This window comes from Lissotriton helveticus, chromosome 6, assembly GCF_964261635.1.
Source record: "Lissotriton helveticus chromosome 6, aLisHel1.1, whole genome shotgun sequence".
Classification (NCBI taxonomy): domain Eukaryota; kingdom Metazoa; phylum Chordata; class Amphibia; order Caudata; family Salamandridae; genus Lissotriton; species Lissotriton helveticus.
Genome location: NC_136067.1, coordinates 371111236 through 371133012, shown reverse-complemented (window position 1 = coordinate 371133012; position 21777 = coordinate 371111236). Strand labels below are relative to the sequence as shown.

The 21777-nt window shown below is 43.9% G+C and overlaps 1 protein-coding gene across 7 annotated transcripts in view; it reads left to right on the top strand.

Moving 5' to 3' along the window:
- HPCAL1 (hippocalcin like 1) overlaps positions 1-21777 on the top strand; it is a 1733702-nt gene that overhangs the window by 1327379 nt on the left and 384546 nt on the right. For 4 of the 7 annotated variants that reach the window (XM_078647808.1, XM_078647811.1, XM_078647807.1 and 1 more), the window contains one exon: positions 15452-15505. The exons of the other annotated variants lie outside the window; for them this stretch is intronic. The gene's annotated coding sequence lies outside the window, so the exon portion shown is untranslated. The remainder of the gene's footprint in view (positions 1-15451; positions 15506-21777) is intronic. 7 annotated transcript variants of the gene reach the window in all.

The window sequence follows — 21777 nt, the reverse complement described above, 5'->3', positions numbered from 1 at the left end:
GGGAACACAAGCTATACCTATAGACCATACATCAAACTGTGAACCTGAGGGGGACCCAGAGAAGTGGCAGATACACGAAGGGACAGGTTGAGGTGTCATTGGCCTACTTGGAAGAAGCCCCGAAAAGCACAAACAAGAGATTACCATTATGTTTTACAATTAGTACTTTATCCTGTACACTAACAATGTTATTTGCACACCAGTAGAAATAGTGGACTTTCTGTCTGAGATTACCCACCCTAGTGTCTATTGAAAACAGAGGGCAGCTATGGATCAGCCAAGTACAGTGTATGGAAGCAAATAAACCATTATGTACTTAGCAGGGGTGGGAACACATGGGACAGGTAGCCTCCAATCTGAGTTCTACTGGCTATGCTTGGGGCAACTTGCACATTGGCTAGTAGCACTCCATAACTCAGAGTTTGAGCTGGTCCTTCTGGGTCAAAATAATTTTGTACCAGATCACAGGACCTTGTTAAACTTTAGTTTGCTGTTGAGAGTAATGGAGTACATAGCAACCAAATTACCCTCATCCAGTGTTACTGTACCTCGACATCTAAAAGACCTTTGGCTTCTTGTACTGACAATATTTATTTTCACGTGCTGAGTAATTTTGGCCTATCAAACCCGTTAATAAAATAGATCTTTTCATTAACTGCACATTCAATGACCAGGCTCGGGTAAGGTGACATCTGATATGGACCTGGTCTGTTAGTGATGACAAAGGAGACATTTTCAGCAAACCTATAAATTAGAGGAATTATTATGATAGCCTGTTGAAGTGAAGGGATCTATTTAGTCTCACTACAAGCAAAGACAATGTATTATTTTTTATCAGAGATATACATTCTAGCATGCCTACTGTTGCTAGAAGGCTTAAAAGTAACCTTGTCTAAGTCTAGCGTTTTCCCAGTGAGAAAATGGCCACACCAAATCAGCTTGGGAGCAGGTTCCCCTGATATAGTTTGTGAGCCCCTTTTGTTCCGCTATTTAACCTTTTGGGTGCACCATGTAGGAGCAGATTTGCTCAATAGTATTGCTACATACCCAGATCCCCTTCTGGAAAAAGCTGCCACTGCGTGTGACCGGATTTGTGGCATAGGCAAAACTGCAATTCTTCCCCACCTTCTATACTCGCTGGTGACCCTCGATGTGACTCGAGGTGACCCTCCTGACTCGCTCAGTCGGTCGCTCCCCACGCTCCTTGGCTCCTGGCTCCTGGTATCGTAGCGCTATCACTCTCCATGCTAACTGCTGCTGCCAGCTGATTTGCGCATCGCTCGATTATCAGGAATTGCCGTGTAACATTGTCTGTGCTTGTTTGATAGTTCTTAGCGCTGCATTCATTTCATTCACTTTAGAATTGCTCCCAGCCATTTTGTTGTTGTAATATTGCCTGTGCTTGTGTGATAGATCGTAGCGCTGCATTCAGCTTACTTTGCTCCCAGCCATTTTGTTGTTGTTGGGCCTCGTAGCCCGTCCCTCCGCCCTGCTCCCGCCTCCCAGCTGCTCCTCCCTCCCACAGATAGTTTCAGTTTGTGCCGTCCTCGCTTGCGCTGTGACCCTCCTGACTCGCTCAGAGTCGGTCGCTCCCCACGCTCCCTGGCTCCTGGTATCATAGCGCTATCACGCTCCTTGCTAACTGCTGCTGCCAGCTGACTTGCGCATCGCTCGATTATCAGGAATTGCCGTGTAACATTGTCTGTGCTTGTTTGATAGTTCTTAGCGCTGCATTCCACAGCAGCAGTGCGTCCATTGGGGCGTAAGGGCGTAGCCCCACCAGCCACCATGGACGCATCGCGGCCGCCGGCCTATCTAAATAAAAGACATTGCGCTGAACAATCAGCCGCCGGGAATGCGCAGGGGGGGTGTGGCCTGCTGCAGCTTGAGTGACAGACACTCAGGCTGCAGCAGACCGTAGTGGGCAGTCCCGCTGGGGAACTTATAGTGCGCATGCTTGGGAAAGTTGAAAACTTTCCCAAGCATGCGCACTATAAGGTCCCCAGCGGGACCCAGGGGTGCTGTTCGCCTGCCACAGCCCGGGTTTACAGAGGGCCACAGGGCGAGCAGCAAATATGCCACGCTAGCCAATCCTTGCGCTGCTGTCCACCGGTGCAGCATCCTATTGGATGCCGCGCTTGGGGGTGGCACACACACTGTCACTCTGACGCACGCACTGCGAGGATGTCGGCGCCGCGGTAAGAAAACTTTGGGAACCTTTCTCCCGTTATTGTTTTTTTTTCAGGACGACTTTTAAAAAAATTTGTATTGCCAAAACCGAATGCATTTACCAATGCTTTTTAAAGCCATAACGTACAGCCTGTTGTGTAAGCTGCTCGACTCGAACCCGCCGTCCATTGTACCGCAGAATTAAGTGCTTCGTTTATGTACAGCGAGAAAGGGAAAGTGCAGGAAGAGACAGTTAAAGTTAGTGTGCATAGTTGCCTGTTCAGGGGAGAGTTGTAAATACATGTAAGAGAGGCTAAGAGTTCCCATTTGGACCTCGTGTGTGCCAAGTAAAGCACAGCTGTGCCAGGAGCCCTGCTCAGAAGAGGCCCCAGCGGAGAGCACAACTATTTGGTGGAGGTTACTAACTGGGACCCTGGAAGGCAGGTAGTGGTACAGTATATGAATGTCCCGAATGTCAAGTGGGGGCTATCCGAACGTAAACATCATATGATCACATACCTTTTGATGTTTACATTCGGATAGCCCCCACTTGACATTCGGGACACCGTCAGTGAGCCTCCACTGTTTAGTTGGTAGCCCAGTGCATTCTGGAACTTGTAGTTGTTTCCTAGTCTAACAAGTGGCATTCACGCCTTGGTGTTCACGACTCTTTTGGCGAAAATACTCGAAGGGATGGAAGGTGTCACCATGGCCGTAGGTCTGTTGGCGGTTAGGAACATACTTGCAGAAAATAAAGTGTTCGAGGGTGTCTGCAGCCGGGTTGCATGTGCACAGGAGCAAAGCCATGAGATCATATACGGATCTAATATTTGGTTTCTCTCTTTGGAGTATGCTAGTGCCGCCTATGCAAAATCAACGCATCGAAAAGCTAAAGAATGAACAATGCATTAAGTCACAAATGGTGCCATGCGACAGTGTGACTCCAAGGTGATGTTCATTCTGGGCATAAACAATGTGTAGCAGGAAGGGAGTTATTGAGAGGTGATGAGTTCTCGGCCGCGAAAAGACCTCTCAAAAATATACCACTCGAGGTGAGACGGAGAGAGCAGTGCATTCATGTTGTGCTCGGCCAAAATAGGTGAATGCAGTGCTCCAAACAACTGATGGAGATGCGTGTGCATTATCTGCACACGCATAGGGCCTAGAGAAGGTTCGCTCTCAGTAGGGATGTGTTAATGATTATGGCAAAAGAGTGATCTGTGGAGACCGAGGGTGCCCTTTAGAAGAGCCCAGACGACAGCCCCTTTTATTTAGCATTTTTGTTTGGCACAAACCATGTCCATGAATGGACCCAAGCATTGTTCAAGTGAATGTTTCAGGTATTTGCATACGGGTATATTAATATGGGGAAAGGTCATGACACAAAAGAAGCAAAACAGGCGAACCTGACTCCCCACCTAACCCTCAACAGTGTAATAAAACTGCATGTTCCACTCTGTGCGTATCATTAGATAGATTATTCTACTGCATTTTTCAGGTGTACTTTTTTTTTTTGCAAAAGATATATTACCAAAACCATGATGCAAGGGGTTAAGTGTGTACTTTATGTTAAAAACACATCACATAGAAGAGACCTCTTGACTAGTAGGAGAGATATTGCCCTATGTCAAGCAATTGTTATATGTCAATGTTACTGTATTGTGGTAATAAGCTTGAATATGACAGTTGATCTGTAATAAATGCGGGGATGTATGCTTATTAGTACAGTTGCTCTAAATAACAAGTTATTGGACCACATTTATTTTTACTGCTGTGGGATCCACACCCACACAAACTTGAAATTGAGGCAGGCATTGGCAGTAAATGCATTTAAAGCGGATTTCTTCATTTGAGAAACATCACTTTGGTCGTCATGGCCTATGCCATGCTTGATACCTCCCACCAGGTCTGTGCTAGCGGTTGCTAGTACTGTATTTATAATGCAAAAGCAAAATTACAACCTGCACCTGGAGTAAACATTTTCAGACAACATGGCTTTGGTGAATGGGTGTGCTGGCTCATCGTGCAAATTTGCATAGAGATGTTTCACCTGGTACGCATGAAAACAAATCTCGGGCAATGAAGCTTCAGTACACACTCACCGTTGCATATTGGTAAAAAACAAAAACAAGCTATTTATTTATATGGTGAAAACATTTCCAATTTGCATGTTTTATGTATAGTATTTTGCATATTTTATATAGTGCTTCTTCACCATGAGGCATTCGTGTACTTTGGGAAGAACCTAGAGACTCCAAAGCAAATAACATTCATCCAGTTAAACCAGGTTTGTGGGTGGATAAAAAGTTTAACTAGGTGGTGGAGTGAGAGGTATTCTATTGTGTAAAGAAAAGGTGTGGAATTCTTTTTTTTTTTCTAAGTGCCAGGAGGGCGGAAGCAGTTCAGTTCTGTGTAGTGAGATCGTTCAATAGACATTTTGTGCCTGTTAAAAAGGTGTGATCAGTACTCGAACGCTTTTCACTCTAATCACTAGTATATGCAGTAGACCTTTGTATATCTACCATTCCTACATGACTCTTAGAGTATATCCAGTCTTATCCCTTCCCTATGTATATAGAGATAACTCTAATCACTAGTATATGCAGTAGACCGCTGTGCTCTCTACCATTCCTATGTGACTCTTGCCCCCACATGCATCAACCTATTTAGGAAGTGCAAACGGTGCGAATCGGTAAATTCGGCCGTTTGCACTTCCTAATAAGTTTTTTGGATGCATTAAACAATTCGCTATTTTTTGCATTTCTTAAAAATGCAAATGCAATTAAGGAATCGCATTTGTGCGATTCCTTAAATGCAATGCATCAATTTGTAAAAAATAGCGAATTTTGGAAGTGCAAATTAACACGAGGTTGACCCTCGTGTTAATTTGTGAACATTTTTAAAAAAGCAAAAACATGCATTTTTTAAACTTGCATGTTACAGACACACATGTCCTTAGGACATGTGTGTGTGAAACATGCACTTGAAAATACATTACAGGGGTGCAGGGGGGGGTCAACAAATTGCGAGTGCAAAAAAAAAAATGCAAAACGGCATTGATTCCTATGGGCCTCTAGGCCCATAGGAATCAATGTAATGCCATTCTTTAATTGCGATTCGCAATTAAGGAATCGCAATTTCCGAAAATTAAGAAATCCTAAAAACTTTTAGGATTTCTTGATGCATAGGATTTTGCATTTCCTAAATAGCGATTCCTTAATTTTCGCTATTTAAGAAATGCAAAATCCTACATTGATGCATGTGGGGGTTGGAGTATATCCATTCGTATCCCTTCCCTATGTATATAGAGATAACTCTAATCACTAGTATATGCAGTAGACCGCTGTGCTCTCTACCATTCCTATGTGACTCTTAGAGTATATCCATTTGTATCTCCTCCTTGTGTGACTTTACATCTTGTACATTTGCAATTTTTTCTGTTTGTGTCCTTTATGTAACGCATGTAATCCTAAGTCCTTATGTTTTTCAACTGGTTCCTATGTAAAGCGCTCTGACACCTTCGGGTAAAGTTCGCGCTATATAAAATCGCATAAATAAAATAAAATACTATGTGGTTCCAGGGTAATTGACGACCTCACCTCTTTGACCCCCGCCGTAAGCATCCCTGACCCTTGGTGTGTTTGCGACCCTCGGAGCTCACAAACGTCTGTCTCCGTTAATGAAATCAGTGGCACGCGGGCATTGTTTGACCGGCAGCTTCCCCAGCAAAGAATGTCTGTGGCCCTGCGCACAGAGCAGCCCAGCCTGCAATGCAGGGCAGGAAGGAACACGTTGTGCAATTTTCAATCCTTCCAAACTCTAATCGGTATTCCAAAATCTGTTTATTTTTATCAGGACATCTGTCTTTCCGCAGGTAAATGTGCGCTGAAATTGTCGTCGGTCCCATCTGGCTTGATGCGTGTGTCTTGTGCTGGTTGCCTTTAATTGTAATCGCATCCTTGGTGTTTTTACTTCTTTCTAGGATGTAGTTTGAATGCTTTGCACTGTAGAGGGAGTTTGGACAGTGGAAGTTTAGAGTCTTATCTCCTTGTATAGCAGCATAGGGAACGGCCTCTGCTCATCATGTTGAAATTCAGCTGTGCTGTGTCCATACTTAGCAGGCTCAGTAAAAGGGCAAGCAATCACTTCAGTATGGTCCCATCTGCATTTGGGGTTGCTTAGGGCATGGCTATTTGAGCCTGCTACCTGTAGTTGTGTTCCATTAGTCAGCGGCACGAAGAAGCCTGACAAAAGAGCAAGAAAGACATTAGATACGTTTTAATAACTATGTAATAATGTTCCTGCAAGTGGGTAGGAGACCATAGTACGACTAAGCACTGGCCAAAGTTACTGCTAGTTGGGGCTGCTGTGAAGGACCTACATGTTCTATGTCTCGAGGATGATCGATGTAGAGCAAAGCTCATCATGCCTCAGGCCCCAAGGACTCCTCAGGCAGAGGGAATGCTGAACAGATGCGAGTATCTTGGGGCAATACACAGCCTGGCAATGTGATGGTCAGGGAAAATGCTCAATGAAATTGTATAATTTTGTAAAAAGTGGAGCTTTAAAAAGCAGCGGGCAGTGATCTACCAACATTTCCATGGTCACACCTCTAACGTGACACCTGCTTCTTATTGCTACTCTCCTATCATCCCAGTGATACTATGCTACTACTGATTGTGTTTCCATGGTGCCTGAACCAGTTGCCTCAATGTGAGCTATAAAACGGTTCTAGTATGTGCTAATATATGATACATCGGAAAGCAGTTTACATATTACAAGCCCAACTCTTCTAGAACAGGCTGTAAAACAGAGGCAGCGTATTTTTTTTCTTCCATTTTACCATATTTCTTCTATGAATTCTTGTTTATTTATCCATGATTTTTTTTATACGCAGATATTGTCCTTACTTTTCAAAATTGATACTACTGACACGGTTTTAATGCAGAGAAGTAATGTCATACTTTGTTTTGAGGAAGAGCATGTGATGTGGCATGTTCACACGTTTATGTAGAGCTGCAGAGGCACATCAACTGGCACTCCCTACATTTCTTCCCACTCATTGTTTGAAAGTGCTTCCTTCACTGCCCATTCTTTTGGTTTACATGCCTGCCAGGACCGCCACACCCAAGCAGTTTTAGTTTTTTTCCCTTTGTGTAATCCGCGCTCTGTGGCTTGTTTGAGTTCTGTATATAGGGCACTTATTATCTTCTACTGGGTATTGACCGCAGTAACAGAACACCTCTCCTAATTCTGTACTTTACCACTCCTTCCAGGTCTGCCGCATTTCTCTTATACTTGCATTCTAGAAAAGTCTTTTGATTTCATGAATAACTGTGGTAAAATGGTGACGCTGGAGGCCGTACATGGCATTATGTGAGATGCGCTTATGGAAAATGGGGAGATACCCGTTTCACCTAAAAGAAAGAAAAAACACTAGAACATTGCCTTAGTTCTGAAAAAGTTAATGAGTCAATGACTGTTAAGCGGCAATCCGAATCTGTAAGGCTCAATCACAAGTTTGGAAAACCACCTGGTCCAATATATTAGGTTAACGTCCTCTGGGTATTCAACTGATTAATAGGTTTTTGATGTCAGCACAAGTCCAGGTCATTTCAAAAGTCTTTTGTGTATCAATTTCTCTCAAGAAAATGCTCCCATTGCTAACTTATTCGGAGCATTGTATTTTGATGGTATTGTTACTAGCCCATTGTTTAGATTTTTGCAACAGTTTTTTTGTCTTGTCCTACCTAGTACCTGATTGTTCAGTCGTGACAGCGTCAAAATGCATTTGCCCAACTTGCTCTCATTATCAATCCTCATTATTGTAATTTATAATGGCAATAGCTTAAACTTTTGTAAATAACTTTTGTGAAGATTATGTTCAGTGTATTTTATTGTGACGAAAATCCAAGAACAGAAGTAAAATATTAACATCTTTTGGTGACATTTGTAATATAGCTTGAAACATTGAGAGAACATATTTGAACCAGTTGTTGAATGGTTGCACAGATTGATGCTGTGGTGGCACTTGAGTCTTGGTTACCTGGTAGCGCCTTAGTTTGCAGCTCTGCAGCATTACCCAGACCAGGAGTAAACGCCCCAGCAACCAAGCCAGGAGTAAACGCCCCAGCTCATCTGCTGCAGCTTTGGCAGACTTGTCAGACTGCATGAAATTTATATGTAAATAATTAAGGGAGAGGGGCTTTGGTGGAGCCCCTTCCCTCGTTTTTTGGTCCAATCTACAATTACAATACATAAATACAGATTTCTAAGTATGCTTTCAACAAATTAGCTTGTTGTTTTCACAAGGCTTAAAACACCTGAGCCCTGTAAATGGTTTGAAATAAAGGAGATGAAAGAAGTTAATTTGTTTGTTGTGTTTTGCTCGGCCCATCACTAAATATGTTTTCCATGCGCTCTGCTCCCTTAATTATCACACTGAATGAGTTGCTATTTTCATCATGTGGCTGAACCTGTAATCTGTGTGTAGCAAAGGGGTGCTATGCTGTTGGAAACCTTGCTGAAGCTGATAAGCTGGAGGGTACTTTTAATGCCAATATCGGAGTCTGTAATAGGACGGAATGTATGAAGCTCTGTGGTTATACTGAATAAGCAGCTACCTATGTTATGCCATCTATTAATGTAATAACTGCACTTTCACAATTGCTTTATTAACCTTCCTGCTTTCTCAAATTTGCTTGGAAATGCACGATTTTTCTTCTTTTTTTTCAAAATTTTCTTGGGGGGGTTATCCCCCCAAACCCCCTTTTTGGGGTTCAGGCTCGGTCGCTGTGCTCGCTCGCTACGGTGCAGTATGCAAATCACTTTGCGCCCCACCACTTTCAAATGTCACCCGTCCCGCCCCTGCATTAGAATTGCTCCCAGCCATTTTGTTGTTGTAATATTGCCTGTGCTTGTGTGATAGATCGTAGCGCTGCATTCAGCTTACATTGCTCCCAGCCATTTTGTTGTTGTTGGGCCTCGTAGCCCGTCCCTCCGCCCCGCTCCCGCCCCCGCCTCCCAGCTGCTCCTCCCTCCCACAGATAGTTTCAGTTTGTGCCGTCCTCGCTTGCGCTGTGACCCTCCTGACTCGCTCAGAGTCGGTCGCTCCCCACGCTCCCTGGCTCCTGGCTCCTGGTATCGTAGCGCTATCACGCTCCTTGCTAACTGCTGCTGCCAGCTGATTTGCGCATCGCTCGATTATCAGGAATTGCCGTGTAACATTGTCTGTGCTTGTTTGATAGTTCTTAGCGCTGCATTCATTTCATTCACTTTAGAATTGCTCCCAGCCATTTTGTTGTTGTAATATTGCCTGTGCTTGTGTGATAGATCGTAGCCCTGCATTCAGCTTACTTTGCTCCCAGCCATTTTGTTGTTGTTGGGCCTCGTAGCCCGTCCCTCCGCCCCGCTCCCGCCTCCCAGCTGCTCCTCCCTCCCACAGATAGTTTCAGTTTGTGCCGTCCTCGCTTGCGCTGTGACCCTCCTGACTCGCTCAGAGTCGGTCGCTCCCCACGCTCCCTGGCTCCTGGCTTCGTAGCGCTATCACGCTCCTTGCTAACTGCTGCTGCCAGCTGATTTGCGCATCGCTCGATTATCAGGAATTGCCGTGTAACATTGTCTGTGCTTGTTTGATAGTTCTTAGCGCTGCATTCATTTCATTCACTTTAGAATTGCTCCCAGCCATTTTGTTGTTGTAATATTGCCTGTGCTTGTGTGATAGATCGTAGCCCTGCATTCAGCTTACTTTGCTTCCAGCCATTTTGTTGTTGTTGGGCCTCGTAGCCCGTCCCTCCGCCCCGCCTCCCAGCTGCTCCTCCCTCCCACAGATATTTTCAGTTCGTGCCGTCCTCGCTTGCGCTGTGACCCTCCTGACTCGCTCAGAGTCGGTCGCTCCCCACGCTCCCTGTCTCCTGGTATCGTAGCGCTATCACGCTCCTTGCTAACTGCTGCTGCCAGCTGATTTGCGCATCGCTCGATTATCAGGAATTGCTGTGTAACATTGTCTGTGCTTGTTTGATAGTTCTTAGCGCTGCATTCATTTCATTCACTTTAGAATTGCTCCCAGCCATTTTGTTGTTGTAATATTGCCTGTGCTTGTGTGATAGATCGTAGCGCTGCATTCAGCTTACTTTGCTCCCAGCCATTTTGTTGTTGTTGGGCCTCGTAGCCCGTCCCTCCGCCCCGCTCCCGCCTCCCAGCTGCTCCTCCCTCGCCCCACCCCCCTCCACTAGCCACTTATGACAGATGCTTTTACGCGCAGCGTTCACGCGCAGCGTCCGCGCCCTTTGCGCGCCAAAGGTAAGCCTGTCTGCGCCCATCCGCGCCTGGACCGCGCCCAGCGCCAGACCCCCTGCCCCCGCAAAATCCACTCCACCCGCATAACGTACGACGCCGCAACCCTCGCAGCACTTAATCCCGGCAGACTCCAAAACTGCTACCTAGCCGCCCCAGGACACACCCATGGACCCTTTACCTGCCTTTCCTGCAAGTTCAATGGCATCAGGACTCACACCAAACCCACAGACTCCACACAGAACTCCGACACTAACCACCTGAACTGCATCCTACTCAACACTCGCTCGGTCCACAGACACGCCATTGAACTTTGGAACCTACTCGACACCACATCGCCGGACGTCCCCTTTCTCACCGAAACATGGATGAACGCCTCTTCAACGCCCGACATCGCCATAGCCATCCCGGAAGGCTACAAGATCATTCGAAAGGACCGCATCAACCAAACTGGAGGAGGCATCGCCATCATCCACAAGAACACTATCCGCATCACAACCAATTCCGATGCCATCCTCACATTCGCCGAACACCTTCACTTCCAGATCCACACCGACCCCAAGACTACACTCAGAGGCACCCTCATCTACAGGCCACCAGGACCCCGCACACAATTCAGCGAAGACATCACGGACTTCATCAACCCACATGCCCTCCCCTCCGAGGACTTAATTCTACTGGGAGACCTCAACTTCCACCTGGAAAAGAGCAACGACAGCAACACCACCACCCTTCTGGACAACCTTGCCAATCTCGGACTCAAACAACTTGTTGACACCTCCACCGACTATGCCGGACACACTCTCGACCCAATCTTCACCTCCAGCAAGCACATCTCCTTCAACCACACCACAGCTCTCCATTGGACGGACCACAGATGCGTTCACTTCAACTACAAAAAGACCACGACCCGCAACCTCCCTCAACCAATTCACCGAAGAAACTGGAACAAAATTACCACTGACCAGCTCGTCACAGCGCTTCACAAAAACCCTCCTGCCAAATCATCGGACCCAAACCAAGCAGCCACCAACCTCACACAATGGATCACCCACAGCGCCGACGAATTAGCACCCTTGAAAAACCATCAAAACAAGCAAGGTAGCAAAAAAGCCCCCTGGTTCAACGATGACCTTAAGGAATCCAAGAAGTCCTGTCGCACCCTCGAGAAAGTCTGGAGAAAAAACCCAACCACTGATAACCTGGCCACCTTCAAGATCGCCACCCGCAAACACCACCAACTGATCCGAGCCACCAAGAAATCAGCATTCAAGGATCGACTTGACAACAACGCACATAACAGCAAAGAACTATTCAACATCGTCTAAGAATTTACCAACCCCCTCAGCCGGCACCAACGACATCACTCCCTCTCAAGTCCTCTGCAACTCCCTAGCCTCATTCTTCCACAACAAAATCGCCGACATACATAACAGCTTTGAAAACCTGCCCGGAGACCAGCCCAATCCACCCAACTCCGAACCAAAACCCACCTCTAACAACCTCCGCGCCTGGAACCCAATCACCACCAAAGACACCATCCACCTGATGAGCTCCATCCACTCAGGATCGCCAACCGACCCATGTCCCCACCACATCTTCAACAAAGCAGACTCCATTATCGCACCCCATCTCCGAGACGTCATCTACTGCTCACTCAACTCCGCGACCTTCCCGGAACGCTGGAAACATGCCGAACTCAGCGCCCTCCTGCAGAAACCCACAGCAGACCCCACCGAACTTAAGAACTACCGCCCCATCTCGCTCCTCCCATTCCCTGCCAAAGTCATTGAGAAAACCGTCAACAGTCAGCTCGCCGCCTTCCTCGAATCCAACAAATCCCTCGACCCCTCACAGAACGGCTTCCGAGCCAAACACAGCACCGAAACCGCCCTCATCGCAGCAACAGACGACATTCGAACACTACTGGACAACGGAGAAACAGTTGCCCTCATCCTACTTGATCTCTCCGCAGCCTTCAACACAGTCTGTCATAGCACCCTTATACAACGCCTCAGCAATGTCGGAATACAAGGAAAAGCACTGGACTGGATCATCTCGTTCCTCGCCTGAAGAACCCAGAGAGTCCGCCTCCCCCTTTCAGAGCAGAGGCCACCGAAGTCACCTGCGGCGTACCACAAGGATCATCACTCAGTCCCACCCTCTTCAACGTATACATGAGTCCCCTCGCATCCATCGCCCGCCAACACAACCTCAACATCATCTCCTACGCAGACGACACCCAGCTGATCCTCTCCCTCACCAAAGACCCAAACACCGCCAAGACCAATCTACACGAAGGGATGAAAGAAGTAGCCGAGTGGATGAATAACAGCCGTTTAAAACTGAACTCGGACAAAACGGAAGTCCTCATCTTAGGATCATCCCCCTCTGCATGGGACGACTCATGGTGGCCACCGGCCCTGGGAACTGCACCCACACCTACGGACCACGCACGCAACCTGGGCTTCATCCTGGACTCCTCCCTGTCGATGACCAGACAAGTCAACGCCGTCTCATCATCATGCTTCAACATCCTACGCATGCTCAAAAAAATCTTCAGCTGGATCCCCACCGAAACAAGAAAGACGGTCACCCAAGCCGACTGGATTACGGAAACACCCTGTACGCCGGAACTACAACCAAACTACAGAAAAAACTCCAACGCATCCAAAACGCCTCAGCCAGACTCATACTAGACATCCCCCGCCAAGCTCACATTTCCGACCACCTGAAAGACCTCCACTGGCTCCCCATCAACAAGAGAATAACGTTCCGTCTCCTCACCCACGCACACAAAGCCCTCTACGATCTAGGACCCACATGCCTCAACACGCGCCTGTCCTTCTACACCCCTACCCGCCAACTACGTTCGTCCAACCAAGCCCTCGCCGCAATTCCGCACTTCCATAGATCCACCATGGGGGTAAGATCCTTCTCCTACTTAGCGGCCAAAACCTGGAACTCTCTCCCCACCCACCTACGCCTTAGACAGAACCACCTATCCTTCTGAAAGCAACAAAAACCTTGGTTATTTGATAAATGAAGTACCCCATCCCCCAAGCGCCTTGAGACCCTCTGGGTGAGTAGTGCGCTATACAAATTACTGAACTTGAACTTGAACTATACTACTTTACCGGTCTACCAGTGTTGATATCCAGATTTTTTGTGAACAGGAGATCGTCCTGAGTGATCTGATATGGAGGTGAGTAAAATGAACCATGAAGTGACAAGGGATTAACTGGATGCAGATGACTTCAATTTATACCATTTAGCTGCACAGTTATAATGGGGAGCCCATTGACTAAGTGGACAACATCTTTCATAAACGGAAATTCTGGAAGTTCTGATTCATGAGAGTAGGTTGCAGCTCTTGTTTTTAGGAACTAATAGAATATCACTTGGAACTTCAATTATTTAAGAATTAGTGTTAAAAATGACATGAGTGTTAGGTTAAAGTTACTTACAAAATGTAAATGTATTACATTTAATTTATTAAAGGTCACATTTAGTTAAATTAATTAAGAATTTGGGTTATTTATTTAACCTAACCTAATTTAGAAGCATTAACGGTTACATTCAGTTACTACCTTTAACTTAATTAAGGGTGAGGCGTGGCTTTTGGGTTTGGTTAAAGTCGATTTAAATTCCTGAAAATAAAAAGAAATTCAGGAAAGGTTTTTGGCTGGGTTAAGGTTACTTACTTAATTTAAATTAATTTAAGATTAATGGTGCAGCAAGGTAAATATTTAAATTTAATTCAGTATGTAGTAGGAATATAGTTACATTTACATTAAGGACTACACTAATTAAATAACATCATTAAATATAAATTAACAGCATTTTACTCACTTTAATATGGCTGATGGATGGGTGATAAATAGGATAGAAGTAGTTGTAAATTACATTTTAAAGTAACCCTGTTGATGTAGTTGTTCCTTGTACTTTGAGGGTAGTGTTTCTCAAGAGAGAGTAGCATATACCCATTTATACCAGTATAACATCAGCTCTTCAAATTTATAATTTCTCCATTGAACTCTTTGAAAATTAAACTTCTAAATAAGATTAAAATGTTCATAATTTTGACAAAAAATAATTTTAAAAAGTGCAAAAATAAGGAATGAGGGGATCAGTAAAACAAATCACCCTGGATAAATAAGGTAGAAAAGAGAACAAGGAGTAGTAGGAGTTCATTCCTCTGCAAGACAACAGGGAAAACAAACCAAACATTACAAAAACAAGATGAAAAAGGGGGTGTCAGTGTGACAAAGAATGCAATGGGCAGGAAAATGAAAAATGGGGTAAAGTGTTGAGTTAAAAATTGGTCATTAAAATGACATAAAAAATGGGTATACAGGGAATACTTAAAGTAATTAAAAATGAAGTAAATTCAAAATGAAGTAAAAGATGAGAAATAAAAGGAAGGAAATAAAACAAGAGAGAACTGTTAGATTTCAAGTAATGAGTTACATTCTGAATACCACATGCAGTAGGTTTGATGAACTTAAAACTCTTTTACTTCATTTGCCTTATTTACATTTTTTTTTTACTTTCTAAGCTTTGCTGTTCCTGTTATCTACTGTCCACTGGAACCTATTTCTTTGTTTTATGAAAATATTGAGCTCATTTTGTTACTGCCTTGGAAGTGTCTTTCCTTGGTAATGTTGATATTTAGTTAGAGTCAGAATGAGGTCTGTCCATTTACTTGCAATACAAGATCAGTAAATTTCTTCTCATCCTACTTATCTTAACGATAGCAACCGGATTTAATTTACATTTTTCCAGTATCTCATTTCTGACTATTGTATATATAATGTGTATTGCTCCTGCTGATTGTTGTCTTCACTCTTCATTTTTATTACCACAACTTCTGTATAAAATTTCTTGTCAAACCTGCAAACTACATGATCCTTACTAACGTTTTGTAACTATTATTGTATCTTATACACTAACACCGCTGCCTTTTCCATTTTCTTTTTTGTTTCAGAACCTGCTGCAGCTGTTCAGCACTTTAACTTATCTATTTGTACATTCTTGGAAGGTAACTCCTACCACTATCTTTGAAACCTAGAAAAAATGTATCAGATATGATTGTCTCCATCTCAAAAGTTTCTTCAACCATCCTTTGGTAATGCAGAGTACTTCCGGCAAATCCTCCAATAATCTAGGTGCTATCTCTTCCTGTCATATTCCTAGTCTCAAGCACTAAATGACTGAGAAGGAAGTATATGTTCTCACTCTAATTCCGTCTTATTTGTTCTCAATCCGAATCATCTATTGGTTCCATTACACTTCACATCCTTCACTTTCTTTTACATTTCCTGAAACTGATTTTGCTTTTATTACATATTTACAATTTGGCAAATTTTCTTTCTACTTACTCTACAGAAATATTTTCTTTCACTTCATATTTCTCATTTCCACAACGTCCTCTTACTTATATTACATCTCTTCCTGGCTCTTCAGAATCTCCACTACCAGACAGTTACTTTAGCTTTTTTCCTGCATGTGATTCTGATATTGAAAATATTCTGCTAAATGCTAATCCTAAGGCTGCTTTTTAAGATCCTTCCCAGTTTCTTCCATTAACTCTGCATATCATTTATTGCTGTGAAATTTTTGCCTTATGGTCGTGCATTTAGCTGCCATCCGCGTTTATTCTTACCCAAACTTTCAAAAGTTTGGAAGGGTTCATCCACCTTCAAATGTCTTCTTTCCTACAGACTAATAACCTTTCTATCTTACAATCTATGCTACATTCTGAATTCCATTCAGGACATTCAACTTAAAGAGTTTTCTTTATTGTTTCTGAATGTATTGTTTATTCCCATAATTAAAAAAATATTTCTTGGTAATTTGAACCTCTGTGCTGGCTTATATACCATTCATTACTGTGGCATTCTACTTTCTCAGCTGCTAACCATAAACAGAATATGGTTGGTAGCCACATTACTCGGAATCATTGGTGGGCATTTGATTTTCTATGCTGTTTTCTAAATGCTATCAACATCAAACAGACCAGTCGACAAAAATGAGCTTTAGCAGCACAAAAAAACAAAGTCTCGCCAGATTAGAATCAGTATTGGAGGAAGACCCAGATGGATTAGTTTAGGTTTAGATAGCAGGTGAAAAAACATTTTAACTAGGCTTTTTATGCTGCAAAATTAAGAAAACATTGCCTCATTATTTCGTCGTCCATGCTGCATAATCCTAGTAGCTCAGACAATGGTAAAGTGCTGCAGAGTGTTTTGGTGACCCTCATTGGCATGATGAAATCCATATTTCACAGGAAACTGTTCACTGTGAAATACATATTTTTTATACCACTATGTTTTGTGCAATGAAAGCTATATATATATATATATATATATATATATATATATATATATATATATATATATATATATATATATATATATATATATATATATATAAAGCAGTTGTTGCCCAATTCGGTGTCGGCGCTCATATTTCAGTGCGTGGTGCAGTTCTTGCGACTGGGCATGTCGTTAATTATTACTTTAGGGTTTCCCGAGGGAAAAGTAAAACGCACTCACCCGTCTTGATTTATTTGACAGCGGTTTATTTGGCAACCCAACGCGTTTCGCTTTCTTCCAAAAGCTTGCTCACGGGATGTTGAGCAGGTTTCTAAGTCCTCCTTATATACACAGCATCATGTGATTTCCTGTTTGCGCTCCAAGTGCATTGTGGTTAATGTAGTCTCCACTACATTATCGTCACCAGTCTGCTAGTTTATATTTTTAGTTTTTGGTAAACAGGAAGGAAAGGGGGGGGTGGTGAGGGATAGTCTTTAGTGTGCAGACGTTTAAAGCTCTTTGGTGAGTTTATAACATTTCTTTGCAAGTGTCTATTATTTCTCTTTTCCATAAGCACTTGCAAAAAGACGATGTTACATCCGTGTGCTTCACGCAGGGTATAAAAATGCAGGTTTATTCCCTGAGGGTGATGAGATTGTTAGCCCTCTAGTGGGCTAATTTCCGATTAGTCAGGTCTTTTGTTATCAATAACACAATTAAAGATGTACATAAAGTTCTTCCGTTAGGTTGAGACCTCTGGGCTCCAAGGTTCTGAAGTTTACAATGTGTTTAGACTCCTTGGGTCTTAGAATTTTCTGGCGGTCACCTCCTCTGTCTGGTTGTGGGACCTGTTCTATGGCACAGTATCTCAACAATTCCCAATTGCTATCATGTGCCTGTTCCATGTGCTTCGCTACTGCATACGATCGATCTTTATTTGTTATCGCTCTTGTGTGTTCAAGTATTCGCTTTTTGGCCTCGAAAGTGGTACTTCCTATGTATCTACATTTGCAGGGGCATTCGATCAGATAGACCACATGAGTGCCCTTACATGTCAAATGTTGTGGTATTGTCCATTTTGTTCCCCTTCTGATTTCAATTTCTTTCGTGGCCTGGGCGATTTTGCATACTTTACAGTGTCTACATGGAAAGAATCCCTTTCGTTGCATCCAATCTATTTTCGGTTTTTCATTGTAGTGGCTGTTGACCAGACAGTCTACTAGATTTTTTGTCCGTCTGTAGGTGATGTTCGGATGGTCGCCTATGATTTGCTTCAGTGTGGGGTCTGTTTTTAGTATTGACCAGTGTTTCTGTATGATTTTCGTCAGCTTGTTATTTTCAGCACTGTGGGTCGTGATTAGCCGGATCATATCCGTCTTCGTGGGTTGGATTTCTTGTTTGTGTAAGATCTGTTTCCGATCCTGTGACAATGTTCTTTTTAGGCCTTTTTCCACTGCTGTTTTTGGGTATGCCCTTGCTTTAAATCTGCTCACTGCATTTGTGCTGTGTTTATGAAACTCATCATCTTCTGAACAGTTTCTCCTGAAACGTAAAAATTCCCCATACTTGATGCTCCATTTCAGTTTGGTATTGTGGAAGCTTTCTCCATGGAGAATTGAATTAGTGGCTGTGTGTTTTCTATGCAAGGTGGATTGGATGCTTCCATTTTTAATGTAAATTTCTGTATCCAGAAATGTTACCCTCTCCGCACTGCTGACCATTGTGAATTTCAAATTTGTATCCGTGTTGTTCAGTTTCTCAAAGTATGTTTCAAACTCTTGCTCTGAACCGTCCCAAATGATTAGTAGGTCATCGATGAATCGAAGCCACATGATTATCTTTTTGCTCCATTGATAGTTATTTGTGTGCCATGCTAGATGCTGTTCAAACCATCCCATCGTGAGGTTCGCGTAATTGGGCGAAAATGAAAAGCCCATGGCACAGCCTTTTGTCTGTTTATATAGTTTTCTGTTGAACAAAAAGATGTTTTGGGTTAGGCAGAGTAGAATCATTTCAATTAGCATTGTATTGTGCTCTTTGTATTGGATATTGCGTTTGGCTAGAAAGAAATTGCAGGCCTGTAGTCCTATGTTGTGTTCAATATTTGTGTAAAGTGACACAACGTCCATTGTAATGAGTAAGTAGTTGGATGACCAGATTACAGTTTCCAATTTTTGTAGGAGATCCGTTGTGTCCTTCAGGTACGCTGGTAGCTGTTTCACTAAAGGTGCCAGGAATTTATCAATATAATTTGATATTGGTTCCATGAGTGAATTTTTGGCTGACACTATCGGTCTCCCTGGGGGGTTTTGTTTGTCCTTATGAACCTTTGGTAGGTGGTAAAAGGTGGGTGTCACTGGGTTTTTGTTATCTAGATACTTGTGTTCCAAGTCATCAATGAGGCCTTGTGCATTCCACATGGCAAGCTTTTTTTGCAGTTCCAGTTGGAATTCCTTCGTGGGATTGTGATCTAGTTCCATGTAGTAATTTGTATCTCCCAGTTGGCGTTGTGCTTCTGCTGCATAGGCCTTTTTCTCCATGATGACAATGTTGCCACCTTTGTCCGCCGGTTTTATTTCAATACTCTGGTCCCTTTCCAGTTGTTTCAGATGTTTCAATTGTGTTTTCGTTAAATTTGGTTTGTTTTTGTTAGGTTGCAATTTGTAAAGGTCATCAACTACTAGCTCTTGGAAAAGATCTATTTTATTCCCTGGAGCAAGTTGTGGATTGTATTTGGACTTTGTTCGTAGGCCACTCTCACTGGCTCCCTGGATAGGCAGTTCATCTTCCAAGATCCTTGTTGCTTCATCCTCCTGGGATAGTGAGGTAGCTCCCATAGTGACAAGTGTGTTTAGGCAGTCAAGGTCTTCTACCAGTAATTGTCCAGGTCGATTGCCAGTTGGGTTCTTTGTTTCTTTCTTCACCTTTTCCGCATGAATCTTTGCCAGTTTGAGTTTTCTTGCATATTTGTAGATATCAATCCTTACTTCGGTTGTGTTGATGTGAGAGGTAGGACAAAAGTTGAGGCCTCTTGTGAGGATGTTGCTTTCTGTTTCTGTCAGTTGTCTTTCTGAGAGATTGATAATATTTAATTCTTGCGCAGTCGTTTCCATTGTGTTTATTTGCGCGGTTGTCTGAGGCGATTCCTTGACCACGTATTCTCTTGTGGGGTTGTGTTTCACCCTTTGGCCTCTTCTCGCTTGTCTCCTCTTCCCCGTCCTTGGCCTCCTCTTCCTCTCCCTCTTCCCCTCGCTGGTTGTTCGATTTTCTTCTTGCGGCTTTCCACCGCATCTCTCATCTCGATTAAAAAGTTGGGGGGTTTTTCACCCGTATTTGCTGGGGCTGCTGCTCCTTCTGTTTCACTCACTTCTATAGGAAGTACCACTTTCGAGGCCAAAAAGCAAATACTTGAACACACAAGAGCGATAACAAATAAAGATCGATCGTATGCAGTAGCGAAGCACATGGAACAGGCACATGATAGCAATTGGGAATTGTTGAGATACTGTGCCATAGAACAGGTCCCACAACCAGACAGAGGAGGTGACCGCCAGAAAATTCTAAGACGCAAGGAGTCTAAACACATTGTAAACTTCAGAACCTTGGAGCCCAGAGGTCTCAACCTAACGGAAGAACTTTATGTACATCTTTAATTGTGTTATTGATAACAAAAGATCTGACTAATCGGAAATTAGCCCACTATAGGGCTAACAATCTCATCACCCTCAGGAAATAAACCTGCATTATTATACCCTGCGTGAAGCACACGGATGTAACATCGTCTTTTTGCAAGTGCTTATGGAAAAGAGAAATAATAGACACTTGCAAAGAAATGTTATAAACTCACCAAAGAGCTTTAAACGTCTGCACACTAAAGACTATCCCTCACCACCCCCCCCCTTTCCTTCCTGTTTACCAAAAACTAAAAATATAAACTAGCAGACTGGTGACGATAATGTAGTGGAGACTACATTAACCACAATGCACTTGCAGCGCAAACAGGAAATCACATGATGCTGTGTATATAAGGAGGACTTAGAAACCTGCTCAACATCCCGTGAGCAAGCTTTTGGAAGAAAGCGAAACGCATTGGGTTTGGGTTGCCAAATAAACCGCTGTCAAATAAATCAAGACGGGTGAGTGCGTTTTACTTTTCCCTCGGGAAACCCTAAAGTAATATATATATATATATATCCAAATCCATACTAATATTATAAAGAGAGAGCCCAAACCTTTGAGGCGGGTAATCTCAGTAACCACAGCACCAACCACAACACCCAATACAGCGTTGGAAAGGGCAGTTGCAGCAGAAGGACATAGGCTATGCAGACGGCCACCATATACATTTAAAAGGTAGAAGAACCGTGCCAGCAAAGTAGTCCCTTGAGGGCGTGTCTGCTTTGTGCTGTGGGCGTGGGCTGGGGGCGTGACAAACGCTGGGAGCGTGTGTCCGCCCTTCATGCCATGTGAGTCTTACATACAAGCCCTAATTACGTTGCTGCGCAGCATCAAGGGGCATGCTGGGGGTGTGACATGCTGGAGGCATCAAACGCTGGGGGCGTGTGTCCGGCCTTCATGCCATGTGAACGCAATTGCGCCGCATCAAGGGGCACGCTGGGGGCGTGAGAAATGCTGGGGCGTGTGCTATGTTCCGCCCTTCATGCAATGTGGGTCGTACATTATTCAGAAGATCGTCTGCTGTGACCGTGTGCTGGGGGCGTGACAAACGCGTTCACCTGGAGGCCTGGTAAGTAACGTTACTGCAGCCTCTCCTGCGCGCTGTTACTGAACTCTCTCATTCAACGAAATTACACGCGCCTGCTACCATCAACTAGAGCTCTAGCTGGGCTCAGGCGGCGGATCAGTACACTAATTACACGCGCCTGATAACATCAACCAGGGCTGCAGCTGGGCCTCAAGCGGGGGAACACGCAAATGAGCGTGTCTGCGGGGACAATTACTGCAGCTTCTCCTACTCGCTGTCACTCAACTCTCT